The sequence below is a fragment of the Mustela erminea genome, chromosome 6 (assembly GCF_009829155.1).
Source record: "Mustela erminea isolate mMusErm1 chromosome 6, mMusErm1.Pri, whole genome shotgun sequence".
NCBI lineage: Eukaryota > Metazoa > Chordata > Mammalia > Carnivora > Mustelidae > Mustela > Mustela erminea.
This window is the reverse complement of record NC_045619.1, coordinates 114,446,061-114,454,425: the sequence shown is the minus strand read 5'-3', so window position 1 is coordinate 114,454,425 and position 8,365 is coordinate 114,446,061.

Below are 8,365 nucleotides of genomic sequence, written 5' to 3'. Positions count from 1 at the left end.
TTTTATTTATTTATCTGACAGAGAGGAGAGAGAGCACAGCGGGGCAGCGGGGGCCGGGAGCAGCAGGCAGAGGGAGAGGGAGAAGCAGGCTCTCTGGGCAAGGAGCCCAATGCGGGGCTCAATCCCGGGACCCTGGGATCATGACCTGAGCCAGTGGCAGACGCTTAAGGACTGAGCCACTCAGTTGCCCAGTTCTAAATATTCTGATCATAAACTTTCATATTACTTTCTGTATCAGTCATGGTCCAAAGGGATTAAGTATAAATGGGTACAGACAACTTTAAAGAACACTCTAGGGCTAAGGGAGAGTACCCCCAAAAGAAACACACTTAGAAGGCCTCCCTGCACCCCCATGTCTGGGATTCAGATCTCATTGGTGAAGGTGTGATTGCAGCCCACTGGATGGAGAAGTTTGCTAGGCTTCCCAGGTGAGCAGGAACCATCCCTCTGGACTGTAGTTAGGACAGAGCTGGCAAGCAGGGAACCATGACTGGGATTGAGAAGAACCATGTATCACTGGGATATAAAAGGGGTGAGCCTAGAACGCTCCTACTCGGGAGGCTAGGTGAGTAGGAAATGCCTCTCTCCATGAGGCTGAAGGGTAGGTTCACAGAGGGAGTCAGGGCTTTGGAAGCCCATCCACCGGCCAGAGGCAGTCATGTGGTCAGGGCTGCAAGCTCTCTTAGAGACTGTGCACCCTGCGGCTACGAGCCACTGGATGTCTCCACCCAAAACCACAACAAACACACCACTAACAACTGGGTGGTATTAACAAGGAAAAGCAAGCTAAGGCATGTCAGCTAAGAAAGGAGAAAAGCAGAAACGCGGGAAGGGTCCAGCTCAATATTGTAGTGTAGCCAGTTGTATTAGTTTGCTATGGCTGCCATAATTAAGGTCCCACAGCCTGACTTCATAGACATTTATGGTCCAACAACTGAGGAGTCTGGAAGTTCAAAATCAGGGTGTTGACAGAGTCGATTCCATCTGAGGGCCGAGGGAAGGATCTGTGCCAGGCCTCTCCTTGGGTTGTAAATGACTGTGTTCTTCCTGTGTCTCCTCACATCATCTTCCCTCTTGTCAGATTAGTCTTTTACAAGGACCCCAGACATATTGGATTAGAGACACTCTGGTGACCTTTAACTTGATTACCTCTGAAAAGACTCCATCATCCAAGTAAGGTCACATTCTAAGGTGATACGGGATGGGCCTTTAACATAGGAATTGGGTGAATTAAGGGTGAATATGGGGACGAGGGGCAATAATTTAATACCTGGCATGCTCCTTACTCCTTCTCAGTAGGTCACTTTACCCTCAGCTCTTCCTGGTGTCTCCTAGTATAGAGACCCTCCATTCGACCCCTTCTAAATGAACACACAGGCTTGTGTAGGGACGTTGGAAAGGCAGTTGCCAAACTGTGTAGTACTGAAGGTCCCATCTGGGGATCGAACTGAAAGTCCTAAATACTTTCAACTAATGCTATATTCAGGCTCCTTCTCCTGGTACCTGGTATCATTTTCAAGAACATTGGGGAGTTCCATGGGGGGACATTGGGTTGCTTCTTGGCATTCCCCACTGTTGGCTTAGGAGTCAGGTTTTTGGGGTCTGCTAAGTTTTGCTTTCCAGCTTCTAGAATGTTATTGCTGTCATCTCCATACCTTGTGGCTTTATAAATTATTAAATAAGGCTACTATATCAGAATAATTTTAGATTTATGAAGTTGTAAGGGTAATGGAGGGGATTCCCTTATGCCCTTTACCCAGTTTCTCCTAATGTTAACATCTTACATCAGCAGTGCATCAGAACTAAGAAATTAACTGGTATGTTACTTATTCACCAGGTTTTCCATTGATGTCTTTTTGCTCCAGGATCTAGTCTTAGGATACCACACTGCTTTTACTTGTCAAGTCTCCTTAGTCTTCTGTGTTTTGTGACAGTTTGTCTTTCTTTGCTTTTCATGACCATGGCACTTTGGAAGAGTACTGGTTAGCATTTTGTAGAATGATCCTCTAACTGGTTTGTGTGGTGTTCTTTTCACAATTAGACTGGAGTTAGGAGTTTTGGGGGGAGAATAACACTGGTGAAGTGCCCTCCTCACATATGAGGAGTACAAGATACCCACATGTATTATTGGCAATCACTTGGTTAAGGTAAAAAGTGGCTCTCTTCTATAGGGTAGGACTGATACCTGTCATAGAACTAGATTCACTGGTAGCGGGACCGGGGGGGGGATGAAATTCTCCCCACCTTCTCCAATATAAATGCCAGGTGGTGGTGCCTACCATAAGACAGATGGATATAATTATACTGTGCGACAGGGGGCTGGCCTGGCAGCCAAGGAGATGGACTCACAGAGAATTATAGATATGACTAATAGAATACAGTATGTGTAGGGCAACATATATGGGCAGTTTTTACCATCAGAATATTAATTATGGAAGATGACAGGGAAGTTGAGGGTAGTTGCCCTAATAAATTCACAATCCCTTCCCCAGTTAGCCAAGCTAGTTTTCCAACTCAGAACACACAAATAAAAGGTTGAGAACCCAGCAAGAAAGACCTGGCAACAACATAGCATGCACAGACTAAAACACTTGCCTATCTGGTGCCAAAAGGAATTAAGGCCATTTATTCAGAACTGTACAATGGAGAAAGGGGAATACCCACATATTTTGAGGGAGGGCTATCAGACACAGGTAGGAGTTGATACTGACACCCAGAAATCTGAAGCATCATCATGGTGGGAGGGAGGGGTTCATATATAGGCACAGTAATAACTTAATAATAATAAGTAATAATAGGCACAATAATAATAACAACTTAAAAATAATAAGTATTGGCCAAGTTATAAATGTATATTTAAGTGCTCATATTATAACAGCATAAGCTCATGGATTGGAAGAATATTGTTAAAATGTCTATTGAAAGCAATCTACAAATGTAATGCGATCCCTATCAAAATACTAACAGCATTTTTTAGAGTTAGAACAATTCTATAATTTGTATGGATCCACGAAAGATCTAGAATAGCCAAAGCAATTTTGAAAAAGAAAAACAAAACTGGAAAAAAAAAAAAGGGATATCACAATTCTAGACCTCAAATTATATTACAAAGCTGTAATGATCAAAACAGTATGGCACTAGCATAGACATACAGAACAGAAAACCCAGAAATAAATCCATAAGTATGTGGTCAGTTAATCTTCAAAAAGGAGGAAAGAATATGCAATTGGAAAAAGACTGTCTCTTTAACAGTGTTAGGAAAACTGGACACTTTTTGTCACCACACACAAAAATGAACTAAAAAATGGATTAAGGGAGGAGCAAGATGGCAGAGGAGTAGACCTAAATTTCATGGGGTCCCAGGAATTCAGCTCAATACTAATAAAACCATTCTGAACACCTACAAACTCAACAGGAGATCAAAGAGAAGAGCAGCAATACTAGGAACAGAAAATCGATGAGTTTCTGGAAGGTAGGACATACAGAGAAGTGAATCCGAAGCGATATATGGGAAGAGAGACTGCGGGGGTAGGGGCTGGCTCCCAGCAAGTGGCAGAGCAGCAGAGTCACAAATTCGGAACTTTTAGAAATCTGCTCCACTGAGGGACTTCACTCTAGAGGCTAAACACGGGTGGGGTGGCGGGGAGGGAAGCCCTCACAGGGACAGTTGTGGCTCAGGACTCTTAGGGTCACAGGAAGACTGGGGATGCCTGAATGTGACAGAGCTCCCAGGTATCAGAGAGGGGAAGCCGGCTGCAGAGATGGAGCTGAGGAGTGAGCTCTTAGCTCAGGGTTGCCATAAACTGTGATCCCTGGCACTGTCATACCACTACTCTTCAAGCAGGGACCCCACAACTGGCAGATATAGGGAAACTCACCTTCCTTCCCTGGGAGTAGCAGCACAGGAGCACACTGCAGAAATTGGATGGGTTTGAAGACTCCAAGCAAGGCTGTGCACCAGAGATAAAACGCTCAATCATAGGCTGGATGAGCAGAGTGCAGCCAGAGACCAGGGAGATGGGAAGGATTGACAGCTTTCTCTGAGGACTCACTGAAGCGTTGGGACCCTGAGCGCTCGGCTCCTCTATGGCCAGAGATGGGAAGCTACCATCTTCATTCTCATCCCCCAAAGCTGTACGGAAAGTGATCAGGGAACAAAAGCTACCAAGAGCAAAACTGAGCAGATTACTTAGCCTGGCCCCTGGCAAGGGCAGTGCAATTCAGCCTTGGGCAAAGACAAGTGAGAATCACTGTAACAGGCCCGTAGCTCAGAAGTCAACAAGAACATCCAGCCAAGACCAAGTTCACTGATCAATGAGAATTGCAAAACTTCAGAGCAAGGGGAATACAGCACATAGAATTCATGGCTTTTTTTCCCCATGATTTTTCAGTTTTTCAAAGTTAAATTTTTTTAAAAAATTTCTTATTCTATTTTTTAATGTTTCCTCTTTCCTATTTTAACCTTTTAAAACTATTTAATCTTATCAATACCTTTTTAAAAATCTTTTAAAATTCTCATTGTTGTAATCATATTCTATCCCTTCATTGTATTTAATCTTATTTTTTATATACATTTAAGTTTTTCTTTCTGTAAAATTTTGGGATACAGTTTCTTCTAACAGATCAAAATACACCCTAAATCTAGTGTATGGCTTTGTTCTAGTCTCTAGCCTGACCTTTTTTCTTTTCTTTTTTTCAACTTATCAATTCCTTTTTTAAAGTCTTTTTAATTTTCCTCTTTACATGTTTACCCTTATTTCTGTGTGTGTGTGTGTGTGTGTGTGTGTGTGTATGTTTTTCTTTCTTTAAAATTTTGGGAGGCTGTTTCTTTTTTTTTTTTTTTAAGATTTTATTTATTTGACAGACAGACAGAGACCACAAGTAGGCAGAGAGGCAGGCAGAGAGAGAGAAGGAAGCAGGGTCCCCACTGAGCAGAGAGCCCGACGCAGGGCTCGATCCCAGGACCTGGGATCATGACCTGAGCCGAAGGCACAGGCTCAGCCCACTGAGCCACCCAGGCGCCCCAGGAGGCAGTTTCTTTTAACGGACCAAAATACAACCAAAATCAAGTATGTGGCTCTGTTCTACTCAACAGTCTTAAAAAAAAAAAATATATATATATATATATATATATATATAAAATATTTATTATATTTATTATATTTATTCCCTTCCTCCTTTCTTCTCCACCTGGTTTCAGGTCTCTTCTGATTTGGCTAAGGTGTATTTTTCAGGGGTCGTTACTACCTTTTTAGTATTTTATTCTCTCATTCATCTGTTCTTCTCTAGCTAAAATGATAAGGTGGAAAAACTCACCTCAAAAAAGAAAAAAAAAAAAAGAATAAGAGGCAGTACCAATGGCTAGGGACCCAATCAATACAGACATTAGTAAGATGTCAGAACTAGAGTTCAGAATGGTAATTATAAAGATGCAAGCTGGGCTTGAAAAAACCATAGAAGATACTAGAGAATCCCTTCCTGGAAAAATAAAATCCCTTTCTGAAGAAATAAAAGAACTACAATATAACAAAGTTTAAATAAAAAAAAGCTATTAAGGAGGTGCAACTAAAAATGGGAGGCTCTTACTGCCTGATAAATGATAAACTGATAAATGAGGCAGAAGAGATAATTAGTGATATAGAGGACCAAATGATGGAGAACAAAGCAGCTGAAAAAAAGAGAGACAACTACTGGACCATGAGGGGAGAATTCGAGAGATAAGAGATACCACAAGACAAAACAATACTAGAATAATTGGGATCCCAGAAGAAGAAAAGAGAGAGAGGGGGGCAGAAGGTATATTGGAGCAAATTATAGCAGAGAATTTCCCTAACCTGCAAAGGAAACAAGCATCAAAACCCAGGAGGCACAGAGAACCTCTCTCAAAATCAATAAAAATAGGTCCACACCCCATCATCTAGTAGTAAAACTTAAAAGTCTCAGTGACAAACAGAAAATCCTAAAAGCAGCTTGGGACAAGAGTCTGGAACATACAGCAGTAGAAATATTAGACTGGTGTGAAATATTCAGAGCACTAAATGAGAAAAATATGCAGCCAAGAATACTATACCCAGCTAGGCTGTCATTGAAAATAGGAGAGATATAAAGCTTCCAGGACAAACAAAAACTAAAGGAATTTGCAAACACCAAACCCTCCCTACAGGAAATATTGAAAGGGGTCCTCTAAGCAAAGAGAGAGACTAAAAGTAATGGACCAGAAAGGAACAGAGACAATAGACAGTAACAGGCACCTGGCAGGCAATAAAATGGCACTAAATTCATACCTTTCAGTAGAACTCCGAATGTAAATGTGCTAAATGCCCCAATCAAAAGACACAGGATATCAGAATGGATAAAAAACAAGACCCATCAATATGCTGTCTACAAGAAACTCATTTTAGATCCAAAGACACCTCCAGATTTAAAGTGAGGGGGTAGAAAATAATTTACCATGCTAATGGACATTGAAAGAAAGCTGGGGTGGCAATCCTTGTATCAGATAAATTAGATTTTAAGCCAAAGACTATAAGAGATGAGGAAGGACACCATATTATACTTAAAAGTTCTGTCCAACAAGATCTAACAATTTTAAATATCTCTGCCCCTAACATGGGAGCAGCCAATTATATAAACCAATTAATAACAAAATCAAAGAAACACATCAACAATAATAGCAGGGGACTTTAACACCCTCCTCACTGAAATGGACAGATCATCTGAGCAAAAGATCCATAAGGAAATAAAGGCTTTAAATGACACACTGGACCAGATGGACATTACAGATATATTCAGAACATTCCATCTAATGCAACAGATTACGTGTTCTTCTTTAGCACACATAGAACATTCTCCAGAATAGATCACATCCTGGGTCACAAATCAGGTCTTAACCAGTACCAAAAGACTGGAATCATTCCCTGAATATTTTCAGACTACAATGTTTTGGAACTAGAACTCAACCACAAGAGGAAAGGTGGAAAGATCTCAAATACATGGAGACTAAAGACCATCCTACTACTAAAGAATCAGTGGGTCAATCAGGAAATTAAACAATTAAAAATCAATTCATGGAAACAAATGAAAATGAAAACACAACTGTTCAAAGTCTTTGGGATACAGCAAAGGCAGTCCTGAGATGAAAGTATATAGCAATAAAAGCCTTTCTCAAGAAACAAAAAGGTCTCAAACACACATCCTAAAGGAGCTGGAGAACAAACAGCAAATAAAGGCTAAACCCAGCAGAAGAGAAATAAAAAGATCAGAGCAGCGGTGCCTGGGTGGCTCAGTTGTTAGGTGTATGCCTTCAGCTTGGGTCATGATCCCGGGGTCCTAGGATCGAGCCCCACATCGGGCTCCCTGTTCTGTGGGAAGCCTGCTTCTCTCTCCCACTCCCCACTCTCTACCTGTGTCTCTGTCAAATGAATGAGTAAACTCTTAAAAGAAAAAAAATAAAGATCAGAAATCAATGAAATAGATACCAAAAGAACAGTAGAAAAGATCAACAAAACTAGGAATTGGTTCTTTGAAAGAAATTAATAAGACTGATAAACCCCTGACCAGATTATCAAAAAGAAAAAAGACCCAAATTAATAAAATCATGACTTAAAGAGGAGAGCTCAACATCAACACCAAAGAAATGCAAACAAATATAAGAACATATTATGAGCAACAATAGGCCAGCAAATTTGACAATCTGGAAGAAATGGATGCATTCCTAGAGATGTATAAGCTACCAGAACTGAACCAGGAAGAAATAGAAAACCTGAACTGACCCATAACCTGTAAGGAGATTGAAGCAGTCCTCAAAAATTTCCCAGCAAACAAGAGCCCAAGGGCCAGATGGCTTCCCAGGGGAATTCTACCAAACATTTGAAGAAGAATTTATACCTATGCTCCTGAAACTGTTTCAAAAAATAGAAATGGAAGGAAAACTTCCCAACTCATTTATGAGGCCAGCATCACCTTGATCCCAAAACCAGACCCCATCAAAAAGGAGAATTACAGACCAATATCCCTGAAGGACATGGATACAAAAATTCTCAGGAAAATACTAGCCAATAGGATACAACAGTATTTTAAAAGGATTATTCACCAGGACCAAGTGGGATTTATTCCTGGGCTGCAAGGTTGGTTCAACACCCACAAATTAGTGTGATACGATACATTAATAAAAGAAAAAACAAGAACCATATAATACTCCCAGATGCTGAAAATGAGTTTGACAAAGTACAGCATCCCTTCTTGATCAAAATTCTTCACAGTGTAGGGATAGAGGGTACATATCTCAATATCATAAAAGCCATCTATGAAAAACCAATATCATGCTCAATGGGGAAAAACTGAGAGCTTTTCCCCTAAGGTCAGG